Source organism: Nothobranchius furzeri, chromosome 6, assembly GCF_043380555.1.
Source record: "Nothobranchius furzeri strain GRZ-AD chromosome 6, NfurGRZ-RIMD1, whole genome shotgun sequence".
Taxonomy (NCBI): Eukaryota; Metazoa; Chordata; class Actinopteri; order Cyprinodontiformes; family Nothobranchiidae; genus Nothobranchius; species Nothobranchius furzeri.
In genome coordinates this window covers 41,481,594-41,508,773 of record NC_091746.1, presented here as the reverse complement: position 1 = coordinate 41,508,773, position 27,180 = coordinate 41,481,594, and the positions used below count along the sequence as shown (strand labels likewise).

Here is a 27,180-nt window from a genome sequence, read left to right as displayed (position 1 = left end):
AGAGGTTTGGTTCCTTAAGAAAGCTTCTGCTGGTGGGTGGTTTACAGAATGATTGTCCCATGTATCTCATTCTGGCTGTGCCCACTCACAAGTAAAGGTTCCTACCATCAGGCTTGGTTTCTTATGGTGCTTACACATTAGCATCGGTTCCATCCCTTACGGTCCCTGAAGAGACCGTAATTTGGTCACACACAAGTCAGATTTAGGCAACACTTTTTGTTGATTTCGAAACCATACACAACAGTTAGAAACAGACTAGTGCACCCAAAAGACAAAATATCAGCTGGACTTAAATGTGGAGTCATTTACGAAATCCCATGCAAACTTTGCAATAAAACATACATAGGAGAAACCGGACGCCAACTCAACACACGAACAATAGAACATAGAAAGGAGTGCGAGAAAGAGGCAAGTCGAAAACCCACGAGCGCAGCAAAAGAAGCAGCAGAAAGTACAATAAAGAAGTCAGCCGTAACAGATCACTGCAAAAGAGAAAACCATATAATGGACTGGTACAACACAAGGATCGTAAACACCAAACAACAAAAATACAAAAGATGGATTAAAGAAGCAATCGAGATAAGGAGACGTGGATGTGGGACCATGAACAGGGACGATGGAGTTTACACATTGGACCGCGTATGGGACTGCATCGTCGGAGAGGGGAGAGCGGGCAGCAGAGGGCGACAACGTCCTCTGCTGCCCGCGGATAAACGGAGCAGGAAGTGACGCCACCATCAGCGTCAGCCTGAGGAAGTCTGCAGCCGCAGACGAAATGTAGCGACAAAACAGGTAACGAAACTGTTTCTGTGTTTTAAAAAGAATGACAGCATGGAATATATATATATAAGGTAAATGACGCTAACATGATAGGCAGAGTTAGCTGATTACCTACCTTCTGTGTTAACAGGAGAGGACGAGTGAAAGTCACCGCTGCTGCTGTGTTGAAATTCACCAGTCCGGAGTGGGTCAAAACACGTCATTAACTTTAAGTTTTTGTGTATTTTGTGCCCAAAGGCTTTTGTATATTCGTAAAGCTTCCTCCCTTGATGGAATATCTACTTAGCATTTATTGAAAGTTACCCTGTTGTCATGCTTTCTGGTAAAATAAGGGGAGTCGTTTGCAAAGTGGCAAACAGTTCCTAGAAATTGAAACAATGAGAACCGGTTCTCAACAAGAACTGGTTTTCGATTCCCAACCCTATTACCACAATAAAGTGGTAATTCTTGGTTGGATCTACATTCCTACACTTGCATTTGAACACTGGGTAGTGACCAAAAGAATAAAGTAAAGAGTACAATAAGAAGAAATCAGTGTGTTTATATATGCGTGTAAGTCGAGTTATGGCAATAAACCATTCAAAACTGGGAGCCTTTATCCTAGTGTACATATATGTCAGAAAACCAAATTCTCAAATGGTGCAGTAGGTGTCTGCAAGCACGGTTTCATGTTGGCATTCTTCCAATTAGCTTATAGTGACACAAATAGTAAACAAATGCTGGCGGGAGTGAAGCTGAAGGAGTAAAAGCAGGATATGCACAATGACTGAAGGAATGGACAACAACAGGGGGCAGCAGTAGCTCAACAGGTTGAGTGGGTTGTCCAGTAATCGGAAGGTTGCAGGTTCGATCCTGGCTCCGGACAGAGAATTCTGCTGTTGTGTCCTTGGGCAAGACACTTAACCCACCTTGCCTGCTGGTGGTGGTCGGAGGGACCGGTGGCGCCTGTGCTCGGCAGCCTCGCCTCTGTCAGTGCGCCCCAGGGCAGCTGTGGCTACATCGTAGCTCATCACCATCAGTGTGTGAATGTGTGTGTGAATGGATGAATGATACACTGTAGTGTAAAGCGCTTTGGAGTCCTTACTCTGAGAGGCTCTATACAAGTGCGGGTCATTTATCATTATCATTTTAACAAATCTGCAGCACAGCTTGTTTGGTTACTTTGTGGCGATGCAATCGCATGTTATCGGAAGACTGCTTTTGTGATCTCGTCACTTCCTAAATGGGAATGCGTAGCCAGTCACAGCTCAGCTAAGCTGTGTCAGATGCCAACTGGGTACTTCAGCTCGATTAGAATCAGCCAAACTAATGTGTTGACATGCAATTTAATAATCCAACTTCAATCCAAAGGCCACCGTTTTGTTTTCTGATGCTGCATATAAACACACTGACGTCCTTCTGCAAAGTGGCTGACTAAGTGATGAGTTTGGTTTTCTCAGAAGAACTCGGAACAGAATCCCTTCCCTATTTTGATGTTTTGGGACAATGGTAAGGATGTCTTCTGGGGACTTTCTAAAGCAATTGTTTCAGTCACTGGGAGGAACCTCAGGGTATACCCAGTACTCACTGGAGAGATTATGTTCCACAGCTAGCCTGGGAATGCCCCTGAATCTACCAGGGTTCCAGGTCAAGGCATCAGAAGAGTAATGCATTTTTAAGTTGTTGCCCTGGCAACCCTCTTCCTAAAGTGAAAATCTAATATCCTCATCAATATCTGTAAGAGAAAGAAATTCCTCCCCAGCAGTAGCATGGGTTTTCTCCATGAAAGAATCAGCCAAGCTTCCTCTCTCTTGTAATGTTCTTCTCATTTCAACAAACTGTTTGATCAGTTTGATGTGATCAAACAGGGCACATCTGCCATTGTTTTCTCAGGAAGATGTTCCAGTCCACAGGTAGCATTTATCAGTGTACTTTTCATTTATTTTTAATGTCGGGGCCTTTAGGCACTGAGCTCATGAGCCTTTTTTTCCCCCTTCTTCTTGCACATCCTGGATGGTTGTTGACCTCCCCTCCTCTGGGGCTTCCTCCAGGGTAAATGGCTTCAGGTTGAGGTCGAATACCCGTTAAGCGGGTGATTCAGTGACAGCTAAGACTGCAGTGCCCTTCTTTGAGGGCAGAGTGTCTCATGAGTGTAGAGTTGTGTGTCAGTTGCGGAGCTCCTCACTGAACTAATGACTAATGGACATGAGAGACACAGATTGATCCTGGCACTGAGCAAACCGTCCACATCGTAACAGATGCTCCTAAGTAGGGCAGAAACAAAAAATCCTAGAGTTTATTTTTTTACAGTGTTACTTTACTTACTTTCATCAAATTGTGCATCACCTGAGAGAAAACATAAGCTACACAACACTCTGTGTGTATGAGCTGAAACACACTCAGTTACTGTAAACCAGGGATTCCCAAAGTGTGGTGCGAGCGAGCTGCCGCTAGGGGGTGCGCAAGGTGAAAAGTGTAATGGCTGCGGAGCTCAGAGAAGTCTGTCATGTGTCACCATTATTGTAGAAACTCATTTGTGGGTGGGCCAAAGAAAAAGTAAGTGGGCACAATAAATGTAAGTGAAAACAAGTAAATTTTTGCGCGCGCGCGTGTCCTCCACATGTGCCATAGCTTCATAATAACAATGCGCCGAGCTTCAGCGCTCTGGCCTGCGCACGCCGATATGTTCCGTCGCGCGCGCGCGCGTGTCCTCCGCATGTGCCCCGGCTTCATAATAACAATGCGCCGAGCTTCAGCGCTCTGGCCTGCGCACGCCGATATGTTCCGTCGCGCGCGCGCGCGTGTCCTCCGCATGTGCCCTAGCTTCATAATAACAATGCGTCGAGCTTCAGCACTCTTGATAATTTTTAACGGTGTTGGAGAAATCTGAAGGTGGCGAGTCATTCTGGCAGATTGTAATTAACACCTGTCTCATGCAGGTGTTCTGACGTTGTAAACCTCACACACAGAACATTGTGGATGTAACAAAATAACAAGAAATGATTCCCATTCAGGTTATTGACAGCGCGCTGAAGATCTGAAGTTCAGAGTGCGTCTGTCAGAGGTCAGACGTGTTCCGGCTGAACCACGGCTCACGGGTGCACATGTGAGCACATCTGGGCTGGGCAGAAGTAACAACATTTTACAACATTGGTATAAATAGTGCGAGACGCGGTGACTTGAGCGGCTGTGCCGCGCGCGCGTGTGCGCGCACACACACACACACACACGCACACAGATTCAATAAGCGCACACGCTGCTTTAACTCCGGCGCGCAGTCAGACTGAAGGCAGAAATGAACGCTGCCTCCACCGTGATAAAAACTTTTAAGAGGTTATTTTTCATTCAAGGTCAAATTAAGATATTAGCTTCTGGGATGAGTCGGGTCCGCTACAGCCAGTGACTCCTCATGAACCTGACCACAACTCCTGTTACTGCAGCATTTGTTATTCCAGTCCGCGTGGCAGCGGATCGCAGATTCAGCCACACCATAAAACAGCAATAAGTCAGTCTGAGGTAAAAGTGAACATCATGGCTATATCTTGTCCCCTATTGACATTTGATTACACACGAGGTGATCAGCTCAGGTTTACGCAGAGCAGAAGGAAGGAGAGCGCTCTGGCCGCACAGGTTAAACGTTCCTACTTTAAGAAAACCAATAAATTACGTTGTTTATGTGCTACCTGGGCACTCTAAATATTTATTTAAAATGAAATCAAAGGAAATTGTAATGGTATCGAATGTTTATTAATTACTATTTAAAAAATGAAAGTGATGGGGAATTTTTTTGAACCCTGTCTGCTTAGCTTGACATCTGATATATATATATATATATATATATATATATATATATATATATATATATATATATATATACATAGAGAGAGAGAGAGAGAGAGAGAGAGAGAGAGAGAGAGAGAGAGAGAGAGAGAGAGAGACATGCCCCAATGTGGGGGCGGGGGGGGGGGGGGGGGTGCGTCGACATGGTCGGGACATAGAAGGGGGTGCGCGGCTAAATAAGTTTGGGAACCACTGCTGTAAACTATAGAAAACAACCAACTTCTGTCCCGATTAGCTCTGTTTGTAACTGACACATGGCACAAAGATCTGTTTTTGTAGTACACTAGAACCCCAGTGGTAAAAGCCAACAAATAGTACAGCTGCCTCCAGTACACCGACTGTACATGGAGTCAAAAATGAAGCTATACACACACATACATGCATGCATGCACACACACACACACGCGCGCACACCGCACACACAAAGCTGCCTCTGTCACTTTCTGCCATCTGTTAGGGGACCTGCTGATGGTTTTGGGGGCCTCAGAACTTTCCTGCATGCATAATATAATGTACACACAAATGTTTTATTAGTATAATGAATGGTTTTGCATCCATGCACAATCTATATGGAGTATTGGTAAACTTTTATGTTCCTGTATTCATACGCTGTGAACGATTCCTGTCATTTTCTGGAAAGTAGACTTTTTCTTTTAGAGTTATTGATATTTTAGGTGAATTTGAATGTGCCTAGAGTTAGACCCCAAAGTCCTCATCTAATCACAACATTTAGTCCAACTCTACGCATGCAAACAGACTTGGATAATAACAGTGGTTGCCATGACAACTTGCAAGGCCAGACCACAAAAGATTGATGCAAACAAGGAGCCTTTGATGGAGCGATTTCATGAATCAGCCAGAAAGACAATTCATATACGTAGCACATTGTCTTCCAAGCTGAATGTCAAATTTGAAATTACTGGTCTTTATTTATTTATTTATTTATTAGTTATTTACAGTAATAAAGCAATAACTAGAACAAATAAATGTATCTGCTGGGAACGTTTGTATCCAGATTATTGTTTTCTTACCCTTTGTGTCCATAAATAAAAATTTCAAATGAAAATAAATGAATTTTATAAAGATTGGGGATAGAATATCGCTTTTTAATGAGTAAAGAAGTAGTCCCAACTTTATTAAAGCAGCAATCATCTGTTAACGAAATCCCTAGGACAGTAGTTCAGCTTTTATGTTCAAAAATCTCTTCATTTGAATAATTTAAAAATCACCAGAAGCTACTGTAATGACAATTTTAATAAGCAGAGTCCCATTTCAGAGCAGCCCTAAAACCTTTAATTGTTGCCTTTGTACTCAAAGTTATCCATATAAGCTTTTAATAGGTACTCCGGGGTGAATTATCTGAACTAAAGCCCTCTGCTTCACTCTCTTTACAAAGTGGCTCATTGCTTGAAGAAATTGAACCGCGAGAAAAATGGCCTCATGAATGAACTAGTCGTCTGCAACAGATTACTGCTGCAGGAAAATAGTGCTTTTCTCATGTTGACCTCACTAACCGTAGAAAAGACGGTTGTCACCTTCCAATCCTGTGTCTTGTTCAATCTTCCACTTTAGCTGGAAAACGGATTAAATTGTGCTACTGCAGGTTATGATTATGGATATGACTACGTTACACACTTTTGCTTCATAATGGTAAATGGCCTGGTTTTGATATAACACTTTCTAGAGTAATCCAAGGCGCTTTACAACACATGAGCTACATTGCAGCAACAGCTGCCCTGGGGCACACTGACAGAGGCGAGTCTGCCATACACAGACGCCGCTGGTCCCTCTGACCATCACCTGCAGGCAAGGGGGGTTAAGTATGCCCAAGGACATAACGACAGCAACAAACTGAGCGGGGCTTGAACCTGCAACCATCCGATTACGGGGTGAGCGCTTGACTCCTGTACCACCGTCACCCCATGTTTTAAATCTTAAACCATTTAAAATTGTGTCACTTTACAATTTGTTCATCAAATTATCTTTTTTATGGAATAATTTTTACAATAATAGCTACTTGGCGATGCTTTAATGATGCCTCACATGAAAATATTAATATTTATAATGTTAATTTGTTTCTCATTAACGTGGGGGGATGAATCACAAATATTTAGTGTTACAGGTCTTGGGACTTGGACTTCATTTCCTGGATAATGACCAGGGGTCTCATTTATCAAACGTTGCATAGGATCCTTACTAAAACCGTACTTAAGCTCAGCAAAAAAAAGTACTTACGCCAAGTAAGTTTATGATCTATCAAACATGGAGTACGCACAGCTGCACGCAATCTCCACTTCATAAATCAGAGACTAACGAGAATGTTTCTCAGCTGCATTTTAGTCACATCCCGCCCTCACCACGCCCACTTACTGCCATAAATAGTCAATGCAAAATGCCTTGTGGATCTCATGCATGTACATAAGCCAGCTTGTTGCAGCGCTCCGCCAATGACGATGGCGACCGTAGATCAAGGCAGATCAAGGAAGCACAATTTCACAGAAGCAGAAAATGAGGTACCTGTGGGTGAGGTGGAGAAATGAAAGGAAGTGCTTTTGAAAACAAGTAAGAGAAAATCCACGGAGTGGCACAGCGTCGCTGAAGCCACCAATGTTGTGAATTCTTCGGATTCTGGCGGATATAAAAAAAATGGTCCAATCGGGATTCGATCCCCAGACTCCCAGGTGAAAGTCACGTGCACTAACCAGTCAGCCTAACAGAGCTCTCCCCTGTACACGTAGCCAGGGTGCATGATCAATTGGGTCACAGTGACAGGACACACACACTGTCACAGACACATGACATTCTGTCTCAATCTGTCCCCCTGCTGATATTCTGCATTCCATATTCTGCCCTGCAGGCTGTGTGTGTGTGTGTGTGTGTGTGTGTGTGTGTGTGTGTGTGTGTGTGTGTGTGTGTGTGCGTGTGCGTGTGCGTGTGTGTGTGTATGTGCGCGTGTGTGTATGTGTGTGCGTGTGGGGGGTCTTGTTCTGTGTGAAAACGAAGAGTACAAGTGATAATGCTGCAGGATTTCAAAATTTTATCCTTCTCAGCAGCAGCACTGCAGGTGCTCTCCATGTCCAAAATGTGTGTAAGCCAGGTCCTTAGTCAACTTTAAGTTGCACACATTTTTCCGCTAAGTTTTCTTTCTTAAATCCCAAAGTTTGCGTGGAAAGTTGCTTACGCAGTTTTCCGACCCTGTTTTGTGCGTAAGCAAGCTTGATAAATGAGGCCCCTGGAAGTTAGTTTTTCTTTCTAACTCCAATTGATCAGAATCAGAAGGTTTTATTGCCATATGTACAAGAAATCACAACACTAGGAAATTGTTGCTGTACTTGGTGCAAAAAGAAAGATAAAAATAAGAGATTAGCAAATATAGGAAGTAAGAATATAATCATGATAAAATAATACTATAAAGTGGCAATAATCAGAGAAGCGGCTTTTACATGCACAGTGTAAGTACTGATCAGAACCGATCAGTTCAGGTACAAACACAACACAGGGTCATTTGACTGGAACCAAGCTACTGGAGTGGGCAGTCCTTCATGAGTCCAACAGCAGAGGGGAAGAAACTGTTCTTGTGGCGAGAGGTTCTGGTTCGAATGGATCGGAGCCTCCTGCCAGATGGGAGCGAGTCAAAAAGACTGTGTCCAGGGTGACACGGGTCGATGAGGAGATTCAGCCCAGTTGTCTGTTTTAGTTGATGTCGCTTGTTTCTCACCAATTCCTCTGTCCATCTATGAGGTGCAGTTGATCAGTGTACAATGTGATGTGATGCTATAGAAACCCAACTCTGCACAACACTGGTGGTGATGTTGGACATTCTGCTCAGTTTTATGGCTTTTTGTCAGGGTGATGCCGGCCCAGCTGGTTAGGGTAGAGGGAAAATACCAAACCTTGCTGTTGGAATAAGCAGACAGACTGAACTGAACCCTTTCGAGTCACACTGAGTATTTCCACTGAAAAAGGCCCATCTGTATCTCCATTGGTTCCTCAATGCTGATTCTCATTTTCACAAGGTGGGCCATGAAGAGGAGACTGCATTGTGATAGAAGCTTTACCTCTAGCTGTCTTCAAAGGCCGTAGTACCTTCAAACAATCACTGTTGCCAAACAGCGTAGATAAAAGCTTAAAATCAAACTGTGTGTGGAGTTCTATCCTCTGGAGCAACAAAAATGTCATCAAGTAAGACAGGCGGTACTTGTTTCCACCTTTGCCCCCTCTCTACACCTTTTCTGTTATTATCTTGAGGTATTCAGTAAAATAAAAGAACACCTGGGGAGGCATTTCTGGACCTGCTCATTCCAGAGCCCGAACATACAAGGTGATGCTCTTCCATGTGCCTCAATATTAACTCTGACTGTTCCTGTTTGACAAATCCCATTTCCTGGACCCTGCCTGATCAGGGCACAGTATCTTCTGTTATCAAGACAAAATAAAACAAAGAACACCAAATGCTTTTCCATGCCCTGGCTGTTAGAGGTCTAAAAGATATGACAGCGAATAGAAAAGGACAAAGAGCAAGTAAGAAAAAAACGTAATTGAAGGAGCCCAGTGATCTAGAAACACTCATATTGCTTTTACGTCTCTTCTCATCTGCTGTTCTTCCTATTCAGCTCTTTTGTTGAGCACACCTCTACTCCTCCCTCCACCATGCAAACCCTGCATTTAGGTAATGTACCATTTCATGGAATGAAATTATAGGAGATAAGCATAGTCATCATGTCTAGCCAAAGTCTCTTCTGTGGAGAAAATCCTTTGACTCAAGGCATGCAGGTAACCAAATTTACTGTTTTTATGAGAAACTACGGGTTTACATTCCTGACTTTTGGGGGGTGGGGTCCTACAGATCCTCCCCTGGGACAACTGAACAGACATAACTGTAAAAGCTTTTCTTTCTCCTTTTTGTATAATATTTATCGAAGAATCACCATTAAACATATTACCCGAGTTTACAATGCTAAAACTTGTAACCAATATTTGTAAAGATGCTGAATCAAGAAGACCATTTGTTTGTGGAGCGGAGGTAAGAGGATGATGAAATTTTACATTCAGGAAATAATTTTACTATGTACTGTACATTCATTTCACTGCAAATGGAGTCATGAATTCATGTCATAGACATGCTGAAATGACTTCCTTGGAGCGGAAACCCCAATACCATTCTATTTGTATTATAAATGACAAGAAACCAAACTATCTGTTGTCCTTTACATGCCTTTATTTGTATTTTTTTTATTTGTTTTGGAGATCTTCGTTTGTATTAGAGATTAATAAAGTCATACAAAACAATATTACTTGGAATTGTCCTCATTAAAAGATGGTTGCCAATCAGAAAAGGATTGAATGCTGTCTCTGGGTTGGGAGTGAGTCTTGATAGGCCGTGCCATCACAGAAACAAATTCATATACATGTCAACATAAAAAAAACTGATGCAAGGAAATCCATCATCAAGGAAATTCAGTGATGTAATCCTAATTGAGGTGTTTCGATATGTGTTGTGAAACCATGTTTTTCTCCAGAGGCAAGATGAAACACTGGTAATAACCTTGGATTTAAGATACCGCTAATACCTCCACCACCTCACCCACCATGTGTGACAGAGCATCTTGTCACATTCCACATTTCCCAGATTCAGTCTTATCGACTGTGTCATTGTCTCTTTTTGTTTTTGCTCTGAAGTGTGTGACTGTGTGTGTGTGTGTGTGTGTGTGTGTGTGTGTGTGTGTGTGCGCCTCATTCTGTCAATGATTTTTGCTCTCGTGTAAGTGCTGGCTCCAGGTTGTTGTGATTTGGGTTACCGTCTAAGTGACAAGACGGGTCACCCCTGTTCTCACGGGAACGAGCCATCACGTCCATAATCAAAACAAACTGTCAAATTTAATTGCTCCTCGTGTGGGAGCTACCTGCTATGTGAGACTCCTGACACCAGTAACGTCATTAAGGTGGTAAAGTTGAAGTGCGGGATATTGGTTCGATATTGTTTGCTGTTGGTTTGATTCATTATGTCGGATCCGGAGAAAGACTCTGAGTGACAGGTGCGTTGGATGAATTGGCATCACCTGGACAAGAAGAGGGCAAAGTCCTTTGGGTGGGAATGAGGAGAATAAAGAAAACTGATACTGTTGTTTTTAGTTTGTTTGTTGTTTTGGTTAGAGCAAAAAACTAAACAAGATGTTTATTCCGTGAGATGACATTAAAACAGATGTATGGATCCGATATTAAAGATCGGTTCTAGCTGCAGATTGTCAGACATGAATACCTTTTTTATGTGCACTTATGCCAAGATATATATAAAAAAAAATTCTCCTCAAGACAACAAGTACTTCTCCCTCATGAGCTCGACCGAAGGAAACTTTGTGCCACTGTGTCGGTAAAGGATAGTTTCCTGCATTTCTGGTCTGAAAAGAGAGCAAAGAACGAGACCAAGCATGACAGCGGGTCTTGTAAAGAGACATTTACCCCCATGAGGATTCACCAGAGTGAAAATATTTTTGACGCGACTTTTTTGTCAGTTTGAGGGAAAAGTGCTTGTTCCTTTCTCCAGTACAAAATGTCTCAGATGAATAATTAAGAGCTCCTGTGGTGCTGTTGACTACAGCTGCTTTTACTGTAAGCCTTTACACTTTATTTATAGTAATGAGGTGCTTAACAAATTAAAGTCAAAATAATTGTCGTGATCTGTTGTAATGTGGGAACGGCTAAAAGTTCAGTCAAACTATCAACAAAATTCTGTGGCATCTGGTATGGGTCTAGCACATCAATATAGTACAGATTATCTACATTTACTGCATTTAATAATTTCTTTTCTCTGAGTTCCTATGTGCGTATTTGTATGTAGGGATGCTCTGATCAAATGTCGTAATCGGAAATCAAGCCCGATTACTTGATTTTCAAAGGATCGTAAGCGCGTGAAGAATATCTGATTTGAAACAACAAATATGACATTTTGATTTCATCCTGATATCAAGATTTTCAAACGGAGCAATGGCTTAGTTTTAATCTCAACAAGTTCCTGTACATCAGTATTCTTTGTTTCATGGAAGAAAAGAATCACCATGTCACACAATTACGGCAGGCGGGGATTCAGACACCATAACATGCAGCTGTTAGCTAGTAGGCTAAGGCAGAGCTAACGCGTCTCCACAGGAAAGCTAAATGTCCGTATTATGGTGATATTTTAAAGCAGCCAACAGTGAAAGATATGTTAATAAACACAGAGAAATAGTAGACCGACAGCAAAATGTTGGTGTTTCTCATTCTGCAACACCTGAGCTGACTGTGCTGGACTGCCGGTAGCTACGGTTGCTAGGCAGATAAAAGTTAGCCTGCTGACCACTTGTCTTCCCCGCCGTGGGTTTGTGCATCACTTAATAGAGATGCATAAATACAAATAGGACGTAAACAATTAGAAGTACAAGCAATTACGCTTTTTTTTAAATATATTCATAATATGAACACAATTTATTTATCAATGTATTTCCTGAAAAAGTGATATATTTGGTAGATTAATTAAGGAAATGACATAAATACAGAAAAAATAAACCTAAATAATAAAATGCATTAAGGAAAGACTTGGACGTGTTTGCCTTTTTCTTATTTTAATGCCTTGCTGAAGTATCAGACAATTGACTCACATAGGTAAATACTCTAAATCAAACGACTTGGACTCCAATTGGGAGCAAAAACAATTATCAGAACATCCCTGGATCAATGTCATCCACTTCTGGTTATGTTGTTGAAATGAAGCGGTATGCAAATATTTTAATGAGCAGTGTTAGAAAAATGCTTCAGGGTCTCTCAAAAAACTTCTAGAGGTGATTGATAATAGGGAAATAAATGAGACAATTCGGGCTTATATCTTGTCTTTTTTTCATTGTAAATGTTCTTTTTAACGAAAGATTTTATTCAGGAAGATGAGAGACTTTGACAAAGATCCATATCTAAGAGTTCTTGATCGTTTTCTTTGTGTCACATATGAAATCCTCTTTCAGTGTGGGCATCATTTTCTAAATTTCATCCTCATGCCATGAGTTCCTGCATTGAGATCTAATTCAATTTAGCATTAACTTTAGCTTTAGATAATGATTTTGAAGTATAACTGCTGTAGTTCATGAGGAAAGTTGCCCTTTTGTGATAAGTTAGTTTGTCTTTTAACTTATTTTAAAACTTTACAAAAAGATGGTAGACCTCCTTTTCTGTGTCCCGTTCCCTCCCCCAGCCTCCACCAGACTTCCCTGGTGACATGAGCTGAATAGAGACCTATAATGAGCCTCTGTCTGTTCCACACAGTGAACTGTCTGAGGCTGTGATGTGTCACTTGTGTGGGGCTTCTCTCCCCAAATGTCTGTGTGCAGAAGTAAAAAGGGATTCCTCCACAAAAAAAAGATCCAGTGAGAGGAGATGGGTGGTCTTAGACCTTTTAGAGTTGGGTCCTGTAGCCTACAGACACAATACATGCCCAGTTCAACATTAATCTTTGTTTCCAGTGCTGAGGCTCAACTTTGCATGAGTGAAAATAAGAATAATGTACTTCATGTTCAAGGTTTTAAAATAGTTTTTGTGTCTGCATAGCTCCAAATTTCCTAATTTGTACTCTTCAACACTTGGTCCTCCTTATTTGCAAGGCAGAGTTTGGTTTTCCTTTGGGTAGGCTGATGAAAACACACGTCTGGCACCAACAGCAGGAATGACAGCCTGACAGTTCATGCCTGGAAGTACAACGTCTGCTGACACTTTGGAGGGAACACTGTGATAAACCTGGCTGCTTCGTTTTTTTTTCCCCTGTCTCACCTTCCAGAGATATTTGTAGCATGAAAACCAAAGCTCATGAGTTCAGTTATCCACGATTCAACAATGATGCTTAAACAAACTAAGGAAAATTGAAAAACCCATTAAATGGATGCATTATTTTGTGATTGTGAATGCTTTCATAGCCACGTCTGAGCTGTCTGAGACTAATGTACACATATGATGCTTCAGATGTTGAGAGAAGTTGGAATTTTTCACCACTCTGAGGTTTCCTCCTGAATGAAAAAAACAAAAATAAGAAATATCGACCGGGACGAGTGTGGTCTTTGTCCGCCGGATTTGCTGTGATGTATTATACAGTGTTTATTGATCATACACACAATGAATGGCATCTAAGGGCCCTGCCAGCTCAGTGTATAGAGAATGTTTATATATATATTTGAATAGCATATCCAGACACTTTCTTTCTTTCAAGTGTGTTGTGTGGTTTTGCAACGTTGACCAAGGCTTATTGTGTTCTGGGGAGGCGTGGCGGTCATTTAACAGAGTATTGTGAAACTGGAACTTTAAACTGAAAGCAATGGTCTGCATTTCACTCTCTTGCAACACACTTCAGACCTGGGTTGTGTTTCTCACTTTGGTTCTTCCTACAATTGCGGGGTACAACTTCACCACTGCTTTTTCAATGGAAGAAAGTGCAGACTCTTTCCAGAATAACTCATAAAATGTAGAAATAATACCAAATTAAAATGAATTCTATCCATCCATCAGTCCAATTTAATTTTGCTTACCCAAGGGAAAGTTGAGGAGGTCCAAGTCTAGAAGGGAAGTCCAGAAATCCCTCTCCTTAGCAACATGCTACAGCCCTACCTAGGGATCCCAGTTCATTCCCAGGCAAGAGGGGAAATTGAATCTTCACAGTGACTTCAGGGTTTGTCCAAAGGTTCCTACCAGTAGCAAGCACCTGGCAAAATTCCAGAGAATCCCAACCAGAATGAATCCTAATATGATGATAAAATATGGGCAGCAGTAGCTCAGGAGTTAGAGCATGTTGTCCAGTAATTAGAGGGTTGTTCCCAACAAACAATGTTGCTGTTGTGTCCTTGGGCAAGTCACTTAACCCACCTTACCTGCAGGTGGTGGTTGGAGGAACTAGTGGTGCCAATGATCGACAGCCCTACTACCATCAGTGCACCCCAGGGCAGCTGTGACTACGCTGTAGCTCATTATGATCAGTGTGTGAATGGATGAAAGCCTGATTGTGTTGTGAACACCTAGGGGAGTTGTAGAACCCTAAGAAGGTGCTATACAAACACGGGCCATTTACCTTTAACCTTCCCACTGTCCTAATGGGCGGGACCGCGCGAGGAAAATTGACCATTGAGCAGGGTTGATGGTTTATCCCTTGGGTCCATGTGACAGGGGTGAGGAGTGAGCACCACTGTGCAATAAAACTCACCACCTTATGCTGAAAGAATGAGCCAGAGAAAGTTTAAGAAACCAAAACCAGACTCCTCTGTGAGTAAACATGTTAACTTCTACAACTCAACGATCTTATTCTGAATCAGAAAGCAAGCAGACCAAAGCTGGTGTGTTACATGTATTTATCCACCATCCTCACCAAGGCAACCACCAACACAACATGGTGAGTGACACAAGCAGCAAGGTGGCGGGAGCACCCTCAGACAGGGTGAGAAGACAGCCTCCCACCCAGATTTAATTGAAAATTATGACTCTAGGCCAAAAGAGGAAAACATCAATGTTAAACAAAATGGTGAAATTAGGCTTTGAATTGATCCACTGCATTAATATATTAGATTTTAAATGTATTATTTTTATAATGAAAAAAACAATAAAACTGTGTATTCTGTTTTCATAGATTTACTTTTCATGTGTTCATTGTTGACTTTTATAGCTTTAATTTCCAAAGCTGTCATTTCTAAAGCTGCTCATAATTAAGAAAGGCTCCTATTTTTAATCTTACCTAATCCAGTCGTTGAGTCTACCTGCCTAGTTAGGATGCTAGCTGGGACCCAAGAGCTTTAAATAAATTACGTAAGGATAATAATTAAAGTAATTGAAATTCATTCACCAATCAAATGTTTGTCTGAATTTTTTGAGGGGTTTTGTTTGTTATTTGGAGATAAAAATCCTATTTTTCTTTGTGTTGGAGGATCTAAGCTCGACGGCAGGGACAGCAAAATGCCACGGAGCTCCTGAGTGAAACGCTGCCACCAGTAGAGACATTATCCAGCCTCATGAGAGGGAATTATTCACCACTGGAGAGCTGTGCTGCTTCTGCGGTGGCCACCAAACTTTCAGTCCTCATCATCCTTCACCCCTCATCAACATGCATTATTCCTTTTTGCCTTTTTTTAACATGTATCTTGTCATGACAAGCGCAGTTTGGTTCGCCCAGAGCTCCGATCACATCACACGTACAGGCTGTTCACAGCGTTTTCAGAGTCTCGGATTGTGAAAATATTCAGTGAGAAGTAGGAACAAGAGGGGGTTTGAAGACTGGAGGAGAAAAGGAATGACGAGGGGGGTTGGGACTTGGAAGTGAGACGCCCATGAAGAGTTGCCAGTGCTGGCAAGGCTTCTGGCCATCCTCAAAGGTTAACAGGCACCAACCTCCCCTCCAGTCGATGTGACATGACACTCTCGACACCCGGTTTGATGCGCCATCCTTTCACGGTTTGTGAACTCGGTGGAGGCCACGAGACGAGTCTTTCGCTTTCTGTTGCGCTGGATATCATACAGAGTGGCAGCACAAAAAGAACCCAATTAATTATTTTCTGGATCTTTGCCTTCTTTTTTTGGGGATCCATCTCAAACACACATGACAGAACACACACACGGATAATACGCCAGCTACACATTCCTAGAGTCTCTCCTCACAAAGATCTGATGTATTTGGTCACCTCTTCCTGCCGCAGGAATGCATTGTCTGCCTTCAGAGAGGACACTATTAAGAGATGAGTCTTTCTGAAGCCTGGCTGTTGGATGTTAGATTTAAACTGACACCATTTTACCCAGGAATAACTTGCTCCCACCTTGTAACAGAACCTCCCACACACCTCCCTCTGTGCATAAGGAGCACTGGAAGCAGAGTCGGCTTCCTGCGGTGCTTTTTACAATTATTTTCCAAATAGCCTTCATCCAGAACGTGTGCATGTGGAAGCATGTTGGCACTAATACAAGCTAGTAACACTTGTTTTTCTCACATTCCCTCCACCCGCGGCTCAGTTTATGTTCATCTGCTCGATGCATTAGTGCATGCTGCATGGGCAGGATGTAGCAACATACAAGGTGCAAAGAAATTTTAAAATCAGTTTTCTCTGTAAAAAAATGATAAAAATGTGTCTATTGTTGTGATTTGAAGTTGTATATTTATATACTGTAATTAGATAATTTAATTACCTGATTTGGTACATTTATACAAACTAAGTAATCAATCAGAAGAGGCTGTTTGTATCATCAGGGAGTTTACGTAAACACTTTGTATTGACTGAGAGACAAGAAAGAGAGAAAGTTGGGATCGTTTAAGAATCTTTAATTTCTATAATTATAAATTCTTACAATCTACCAGGACTATCTCAGTGATGGATGCATATGGTTCGGGTTGGTGTGTGTGTGTGTGTGTTTGTTCAGAATCTCTAGGCTGAGTAGCGGATCTGGTTTGTTATGACTAGGCTACCACGAGGCTTCAGAAGCTGATGACATGAGCCGCCATTTGCCGTATTTACGTACCCAGGAAGAGCCTCCCGTGTTAGATCAGGAATTGCCAGGTCTCGGACCTTCAGCGATACTGGAGCTGGTTGAAACAGCGGTCACAGCACACAACGCCCGTCTGAAGGGTCGACTCCGGTAGTATAGGCAGGCGTCAACAAGTTCACTCTTATTTTGAAGGACCGTCGCCTCGTTGGTATAAACGACGGAAAATCTCAAGCTTGACAGATTTCAGCTCAAAGTAGGAAGTCCAGCTGGCCAGTCTGAACTTCTTAATGATGACAATGATGACGATGGCTGAGTTTAATACGTAACTGCTGAAAGTGGAATGTAACGTGGAACTGACTTAAAATGGCGTTGCCTTCTTTTTATATCTCCCAGTTGTTTGAGAATCTTAGTAAACCGGATTGGACTACTTTCATAAACAAACCAGATTCTGCCCTACCACAGGCGAAAGTTCTGATTGGTTGAAAACAATGTGTCATGCGTTTCCATGGTAATGCATATCCGTGTGACTGGTGCAGCCCTGTTTATTCATTTAAACACATAACTCATGACATCTTTATTTCACAGATCATTCACTTGATTATTAATGATCAACAAATGCTTTGATTAGCTTATCACAAATAAAGTACTTTGATTAATCCATCAAAAGCGTTCTTCTTCTGTTCTTCTGTCTCTTCTCCTGGAATGTAAACATACTGAACCAAGCGTCCGACCTTGGCGGTGTTACTGTGTGAAGGGGCAGCTGTTAAGGTAGACCATTATACTTCCTAACGCTACACCATTTATCTTCTTAGAGCATCATCTGTGTGTGATTTTGGTTTAACATTTGCCTGCTCGTGTTGACATTTGACACGATTGAAACCAGCTTTTAATCGAAGCTTGGGAGAAGCTCTGCTTGTTTCATTTACTACTGTTACTCTGGTAATGCAGCACATCCCGTGTCCTTTCTATCAATCTGATCCCACCCTTCCCCAGCTCCACACACCCCAGCATGGATTTGGTTCATGCTTTCAATCCCCCCTGCTGTGCTACTGTAGCTCACATCTCTGTTTACATATTTTCCCCCAAATTTATGAACCTCCACAACTCAGTTAGTGGGTCAAGGTGTCATCTGTTGTTTTTCTGTTGAAAGGATAAATAGTAACTGTTATTTTGAAAAAAGATAAACCAAGGGTACCTTATTTATTACCTAAATATTGCTGGTTAAAACTTTTATCTCTAAAATAACACAAGCCTGAAGGAGTTCTGCCACATGGTGGAGTTTATGATGCTAACAGTTAGCTACTAACAGACAATTTCTTGGACTGTAAACCAACAACAGCCTTCCCCATCACTAGTTGAGATGGGTGAGTCCATGAATGCTAACCCCTGTTTCACACTGGAAGCATCAAGTGGCGCAGAATGGCAGCAGAGAGTTTAACTCGCGACCTTCAATGTGGTCCATCACACACAGGGAGAGTCTTTGCCGCAGAACGACTTCCTCGTTGGACTCGCGAGATCACAAGATCCCTCGAGACTTCAAAGGCCACTGTTTGTTTATGCAATTGTCAGTTCAAATTTTTGTTCTGCATCCCAACCCCAGCTTTGGGAACCACTTCTAGACAGGCCTATGATCTGGATTGTAAACAAATTTTAATCCCATCATCGTATTGTCCACCTCTAAACAATCATGAGACTTGCCTTGTTTTTCTTCATCTGATCTTTGTGTGCCCTCTGGCCCATACTGAGATGTGATTTGGACTAAACCCTAAAGGGCAACCGATCTTCCAAAGGTCTTTTTTGTTCATTGCAGCTTGGAAAACTTAAATGTAACTGCCAGCTGGCAGGTGGTTGACAAATGGAAATCTTTATGCAGTTCTTGACAAAAGAAAAGTCCATATCGGCTCAGTGAATACAAAGCATTGTTGTTGGTTTCGTTTTCTTTTTCAGAGGCTAACCAAATGTCCAAATAATAACTTTCTAGAACTTTCTTTGTGATGGGGGATTTTTTGTCACGCATTGAAACAATTATTGGACACTTATTTTGTCTGAAATAGTAGGTTTTGTTTCATCAGGTTAACCATTATCACAGTACATCTGCTCTGGATGTGGGTCCCATCATAGCTCTACTCTGCAGAAGCCTCATTTCTCCAAATCTTGACGTAAATATGATGAAAGTTTTTGCAAAGAACTGTGGAAGAAGTCCAGAATCAGTGCTTAAGATTTTCCAAGAATTTGTGTATTGTCCACGGCTATTATTCGTACACATTTTTGTGTACTTGTTTTTAATAAATATGTTTACAGACTGCACTGTTGCCTCTTCGAAAGGCCTCCCTAAACGTTGAAGGAAATTATGAAACATTAAGCTGATGAGAAGAAAACTATCATTTAAATGTATGAAATCCGTAAATTTTTGGGAAATTTCCATTTTTTTTGTAACACAAATAGTCCTTTTTTTCAGAATAAAAAAATCATATTTATATGAAATAGCTAGAGAGAAATGCATTTGTTTTGATGTGAATGTTTCCTCAGACAGATTTTTGGGTGTGTCGCAGCAGGAAAAATCAACTTGTTTAGAAAAATGCGAGCGTTGTCAGAAGCCAGAAGGGATTTGCCCTTTAGATATGCATACTGTGTCCGCAGTATGTCACACCGCTCCATCAATCTGATCGAAGAAGTCAGACTTGGTGTCTCACCCATCTCCCCTCTTACCCCTGGCTCGTTTCACACTTTTCAGCTTGCTCCCTTCTGTTGGAGGCCTACTGGCTGTTTTCTGCTTATGATTGATCAGAGGTTGTCAGCTTGGCACCTCGCACCAAGCCACCCTGCCAACTATCACCATGCCCTCTGAGAGGTTTTTGTTTTAGTGAAGGTATTTATAATTTATTTTTGCACGCCTTTTTCTACAATTTTAGCAAAAACGTGAACCATCTGTAGCCACAGACGACTTGTTCAGCCCACCCACACGTACAAGTAAAAAAATCATGCTACTTTTATCATTTTAACACATGTTAAGAGCAGATTGGAGGCAATGTAGAATTCACTCTCCTTTTAGTATATTTGCTTATGGACTTGGGGGTCGACTTTATTCATGAACCTTTAAGATCTGCTTTTCTTTGATTTTTTTTTTTATGTTTCTTAATAATTTTGTCTTCTGAAAGTGAGAAAAACTTACAGGCATTTCGGGAATGCTCTTCTCTCCAAGACTTCATTTTCCCCCAAGCCCCAAAGCTTTACAGCAAGACCTGACTGATTGACACGTTTCGTTATTCATGCAGGCAGTTTACATGGATACTGCTCCATTCTGAGTTCTGAAGTGTTTCATACACAGCTGACCTTTCTAACACTGAAAGTAAAAGTAACGTAGGAAGTTTAACGTTTTAAATGGCAGCAAAGAGCATGCCTGGTTGAGTTGTCAGTCTACTGTGACCTTATAAGTTATGTAAGCATCAGATATGTGGACATTAGGTGCTTTTTATCAGCCATGGAGCATAATTTTATTTGCCTTGTGTTTTTCTTTTATTAAGTCTGCTTTGATGTTCTAGGCGAGCTGTAATTTTAAAAATATCCACACTGACTTTGAGTGTTGGCATGTCTGAGCGTACCTGCAGTAGCGGTGAGCGTCTCTAGCAAAAACGCCATTCATAATCAAAGGTAATAATGTGATTTTTATTCAGATTTTTATGCCAAAGACAACAAACCAAGCATCAAAAGCTCGATTTTGCTTACAGTTTTTAAAATGTCCACTTACTTTTCTTGTCGGTCAGACGATATATCGGGCCGCTGTTTGCTGTTTTTTTTAATAGATCGGCATCGACAGACATTTGTCCTTAGTAAAGCCAATTTAAAGTCAGGCACATCTTCGGGCAGCCCGGTGCTGTTGCAGAATTAAATTTAAATGTATTTTTATGTTCACTAATAACATCTGCTTAATAAACACTATAAATTAACTTTATTTAGGTGTCTGATTTTAACACTGAGCAGCACAAAGTTAAGATTTACTAGTTACTTAAATTCAGAGTTCAAAAACTGGTTTAACGTCAAAATATTTATGCATCAACTGATGCTGTTGGTGACAATTTAGCATGAAAATCGTCCCATAAAAATCAGCTGCTCAGGTCAGGCATTGGCTGATCAGTCTCCTACTTATCAGCATCGGTATCAGCGATAGAAAAGCCAATATCGGTCGACCTCTAGAAAGTTTTCTTTTGATCATGATTCTTCAGCTGCTCTTTTTCCCAAACGATAGTTTTAATTCCTTGATAACTGGATGATTGTTTTCTTCCACCATTTCCCACATCCTCTTTGTGTTCTTTGGTTTTGCTTCATTGTCAATTTTCATTTATCTCAGTGTGTTATTATTTTTTCTCTTCATTCATTTGATCAGATATTTAATTTCTCAGCTTCGTGCGTGACTAACTTTCAACCACTTTTGTTGGCTGTTCCACCTAACTTTAATCTTCCTCCTTTCATTCCGCATTAAGTGTGGAACGTTTGTGATGATCATCTCCATTGAGAAATGTGGAACAATACACCGTATTACACCAACTCTCAGTCAAAGACTAGCGGGATTCTAAATTTACATATTTTTTCAATCACATGCTTCTTCATTTTTTGAGTAATTTAGTTTCACAAAGATGTTTTCTAGTTTGCACGCAGATCCTCACATGACAGCTGAGATTAAATTAGCCAATGGAGTTGCAGATGTAAAGGTCGCCAGATTAGAAAACCCCGACACTCTCTGAGGTGTACCTGCCTCTGCTTCAGATGTAACGTGGTTTGGACACGGAGTTGCAGCTGTGAATTGAATCAGCTGTGATAGTTTAAAGTGCTCCCTGTTGCCTTGTGCTCCTCTTCATCTGTCAGAAGCTTTAGGTGTCGCACAGACAGGGTCTTAATAGTGGCAGAGCGAAGGGGACAAGACCTCTAATGGAAGCTCTTTGTTCAGTTGTCACTTTCGCTGCTCCCATGGAAACACCCTGCTGGCCAATCAGGCGAGCCCTCTAGGAAGCGTCTGCCGCTCCTCTGTCACTGTTTGACTATTGGTGTCCATCACAACAAACTGTCTTTAGCTTCTTTTTGTCCTTTTTAACTCATTTTGAGTGTTTTTTTAAATAGAATAGAACATTACAAGTGAAATAGACTTAATTTCTGCAAAAGAAGATGAAAGAAAACTCATTTATTTTTTGATTTTCCTGTATTTGTTTTAAATAGTGAAATCACAGCTGTATTATTCTCTCCGCATTTGTAAAGTATGAAGTAAAGCTTTATCCCTTTGAGTTTTGGAAGCCAGAGTTCACAGCTTATCCCCTCCCTCGAGTGTTCACCAATGCCTCCCACTTGACTTTCTATTAGTTTGGATATGTGTCGGCCCGGCTCTCCCTCCGAGGAAGCACTGTGCTGTTTGATAAGAGGTTTAGAGAGAGAGAATACTGGCAGAGTGGAAGGAAGGGGTGACGAAAAGGGTCATGTGTGTCTCTGCAGCCTGTTTGAAAATGAAACACCAGGAGAGTCCGCTCGTCTTAAGGCCAAAAGGTTCCAGTTTCACATGAGTAGACACAGATGAAGACTTATGTTTTCATTCATTTGTTTCTGACTAATTCAGAGTATTTAGATTCTTCAGAAAAATCTGTGAGTTTTCAAAAGTGGCAGCAATTTAGGATTTGAATTATTTGTATTTTTTCTCCATTCTAGTTTATTTTGTTACTTAAATGTCCATGTATGTAATTTAATAAAGAGCAGTGGTTTGCAGGACATATGCAATGCGATTTAGACTTCCATTAAGGTACAAACGTACGTGATTTTTTCTATTTTCTTTTTTTTTTTTTTTACCTGAAGCTGCTTTAACGAATTTACACAACAAGCTAACGTTTGAAACAGAACTCTCACCCTGTTCGCGATGCCGTACGAAATGAGAAAGCGCTAAACACCATGCGCCGTTTTCTGGGTCCAAACATCTTTTGCTGTCCATGTCTTCAAATGGTGTTTTTCTTTTTGGGACTCTGGCGTTTTGTACTAAAATTGGAGTGGTAGCAACCGGCTGTTTCTCCTTCTCTGACATCAGCGGTCTGCTGCTAAATATGCAAGTGTGTGCTGAACGGAGGACCCAGGGATGTGCGGCGGTTCTGTGAGACCGACAACCTGGTGGTCCAGTGGTTGGTTTTGGATTGAGCCATGTTATTGGCTGAGGTTTTTAGACAAATAAGAGAACCACTTAATTCATTTATTTTGTTTTTATCTCCATGTTATATTTATAGCTATACTATTTTAGAACGTTGTTAAGAGGCATAAAAAAATAAAACATTTTAAGCTCGTTTAGTTTTCCAAACTTGCCATTGCAGCTTTAAAAGCTAAATAAATGTGTTAAAATAAGACAAAAGCTTTTATTTTTCCATGTAAAAAATACATTTTGATGGGCTGTGATTTAACCATTCTTGAATCTGCAATAGAGACCTGCACAGATTCATGAAAAGGGCTTCGGACATCATTCTGAAAGTTCTGTATCTTTTCTAAACTCACTCATCATTTACAATGGTTGTTCGTTGGGAATAAATCTCACAATATAACAAATCAAACCAACAAAGACCCAAGAAATCCAGATTTGCTCTCCCTAACTCCAGTGGACACCCCTCCCCCTCCTCCCTCTCCCTGATTCATGTTATCTCCTCCGGCAGCAAAGGGGGGTGTGGGCAGACCCTCCTCCTCCCAAAGGCCAGCTGGATTAAGCCTCTTGGTTTAATCCCATTCACTCTCTCTGCTGTCTGTGTATAACTAACATGTCCTGACCCGTCCTGTACACACACACACACACACACACACACACACACACACACACACACACACACACAAACACACACGGTTTGTGATAAGACCTCATGGAAGTATTAGCCTCCACCAGAACACGGAGAAATCCCGTTTCTTCCCATGATCCTCCTCTCTTCGCTCTTATCACCACAACTGCTCCGAAAGCCTTAAACCCTTGTGTCCCCACACGCCCTCTGCAGCTTTGTGTCACGGATCATCTTGGATGCAGCAGATCTACTCACAAGTCATGTTTGGGAGACCAAATGTTTGTGGGTCAAAGGCTTGTAAATCTAAAATGACACTTTTATCTTTCATCCATGAAAATTTGATCAAAAGATGAAGAAAACTGGGAGCGTTTGGCACATCTGCGGTCAATATCAGAAAGATCAGAAATGCTTCTGATGGGTTTTGTACATCGGGAAACTACATTATTGGGTTTTTCACAACTTAACAGTTATTGAATTTCTTTAATTTTTAATTTTCTTACAGTGTAGGTTTGCTGCTGTTGGAGCTAATGAGAGAAGCTTGTGACAGAAACAATGAGTGTGCTATTAAAACATGAACTGTGCTGTTTGTGCAACTGAATACTTGAACCAGAAATGATCCGCAGACAGCTAGAAGACAACACAGATGATAGGTGTTACAAGCTTAACAAAAGGTTACAATCCAGAGCATGCTCATTAGAGGTGGGAAAAATGATCGATTCTAAGATGCATCACGATTCAGCCATGCATGATTCTGCATCGATGCAGCAACGTGACATAATGAGATTTTCTCCCTATGTCTATGTTCTGGACGCGCGAGGACAATAAAGTTTTGAGGTTTTACAACTAATTCTGAGGGCAGAGTTGCAATGACATGCGCACTGCGTTGCTCTAGCGCCAATTTAAAACAGAAAAGGCGGACAGGGATACAGGACGAACATTACCAGTAATCAAAGATGTACCCGTTACATTTAAATCGGATGTCTGGGCTAATTTCGGTTTTGGGATCCTGGATGTGAAAGAATCACTTAACACAGTATTTGTTTACTATTTTTAAGTTCAGTTGTATTCTATCTTAAAGCTGCTCTACCGAAAACATTATATCCTATATTATTTAAGTAATTATAGGCAGCACACTTTAAAAATTGTTGCTCACTATAGTGAATAGATGAATGTTCTGTTTTTCGGGGATATCGAAATAAAAAAGAAATTGAAAACTATTCTACTGCTTTTATTAAGTAATGAAAAATTTTGTGTGAAGAATCGTGATGCATTTCAGACTCAAATCGAATCTTCAGGCAGATAATCGGAATCGGATCGAATCGTGAGGCAAGTAGAGATGCACACCACTAATGCTCATCCATATGTTTAAATTACATCAGTCATTACATCTGCTAGGGTTTTTTAACTAAGGTTTAAAGGTTTGGTGCATTTTAGTTTCCAGCTGTAAAGAAAATCTGCTTTTAAATCAAAATCAAGATGTAGAAACATATTTTGGTTGTTATAAAGAGAAAAATATTGTATTTATCTCTTATGTGTCATTTCCTGAGCTAGAATCAGCTGATTAGTCTTTAATCCACAGATCCTGGTCTTCTCCCAGAGCATCAGGGATCTAAAACCACATTATGAGCATTTTTGGATTCTGTGACTCAGACCTAATTGACACAATTTGCTTCGCTGCACAAAATTGCCTCTTAGCATTTTTTTCCCCACTGCTATTGGAATTGCGAGGCTCAGCTTGGCCACGAAAGACACGTTTCTGTCATGGAGAGCCTCTCTCGGTCCCAGATGGGTGGACGCTGCCTGTAAAAGCTGGTAGAAGTATTTGACATGTGTCTCAACACTCAGGAACGTGGAGCATCTTTTCAACCCTACACTCACAGAAATGATTCATGCCAGAGTTAATTTTTATGTATTTTTATTTATTTGATTATATTGAAAAACTCATATTATTTAAATGTATGCATTAGAATTAATTATAGTTTACAGAATGTAATAAATTTTAATATTATTAAATATAATTAGTTATTTCTTATTAAAATTGTTTAAATACAAAAGGCTGTAAAACAAACAAGATTCTTTTGTTTAAAATTTATGTGATTTGTTTAAATACAAGTTATGAAAAGTGAATTTGGGAAACCGGAAACAATGTCTTGCACTTCCTCTGCACTCCCGCCCGCGCTCAGGAGTAGCATCGTAGCGTTCTCCATGTGATGGTAAGTGTAACATTCTCTCTAAGGGGTGTCTTGTATGTACATAAAGATTTTTTTTTTTGCCATAGGGTGTCGAGTGCTTGCGTTTGTGATAACATTTTGTAGTTTGTGTTTATTGTATGCAGTTATATCCTGGCTGCGTAGCTTTACAGGACAATGCTGTTTCCCGCTAGCATTATAGCTAATAAGCTAGCTATTTCACAGGCATCTTCGCTAGCTTGGCTATCCAGCTTAATAATGGATTCAACAACCCTTAACAGTTGTAACCGGCATGTTATCATGGCGGTTAAAAGGACAAATATTAAAATCATTAGTTAAGCAAACATAATTTTTGTCCACAACATTTAACCTATTAAATTTGTAGCAAGTTAGCCTCTGCTCTGTAGCATTAACTTACAGTTTGCTTAAAGTTAAATTTGAGAACTTTTTGGGGTTGTTTTGGAAGGAGCAGACTTGTTACCTTTTGGCAGAATTTTGCAGTTTTAATGCAAAATATGGCATTTCTGTGATTCATACTATGCAATTAAACTTAGTTTTTCTTTTCACTTATTTTTTTGTTTTCAGATAGCTAACTCTTTTTCTGCATTCTCCTCCAATCTCGTGTTCTCACCTTCATGTGGCATATATTTTGTAAGTATAAATTAAAAGTTGTACACAACAAAATGTAGCATTTTAAAGTTTATATTAATTTACAGTTCATGTGATGTTAAAATGGTTTACATTATCAAGCTGAAATGTTTAGAGTAAGCATGTTAAACTTATTAATGATATGATTTACATTTATTAAAAGTCATTAGGCCTACAAAGTCAGATCTTTGACAATCAGGAGGCAGGAGGTTCTCCAGGAGCCACCAATTCCAGAGTTCCAAAGCAGATGGCCAGCACTGTTTGATGTCAGTGAGGTAAGTGTGAATCTGAAGTGTAATAACTTGGTCTATTTTACAAACTGTTAAAATCTCTATCCTGTCTGTGTTGTCTTCTACAGATTAACTTGGAGTTTATGCGACTGACAACTATACCTCTGACCTCCAAATTCCTTGGAGAACTGGACAGTCAGACTGACAACCTGATGAAGGTTTTTAATTCCAAAGGTGGAGCAGCAGGAAGAAAGATGT

General features: G+C 40.8%; 1 protein-coding gene across 11 annotated transcripts in view; it reads left to right on the top strand.

Moving 5' to 3' along the window:
* The window catches only part of vav2 (vav 2 guanine nucleotide exchange factor), a 286,917-nt gene that overhangs the window by 167,216 nt on the left and 92,521 nt on the right, over nt 1-27,180 (top strand). The window lies entirely within an intron of this gene.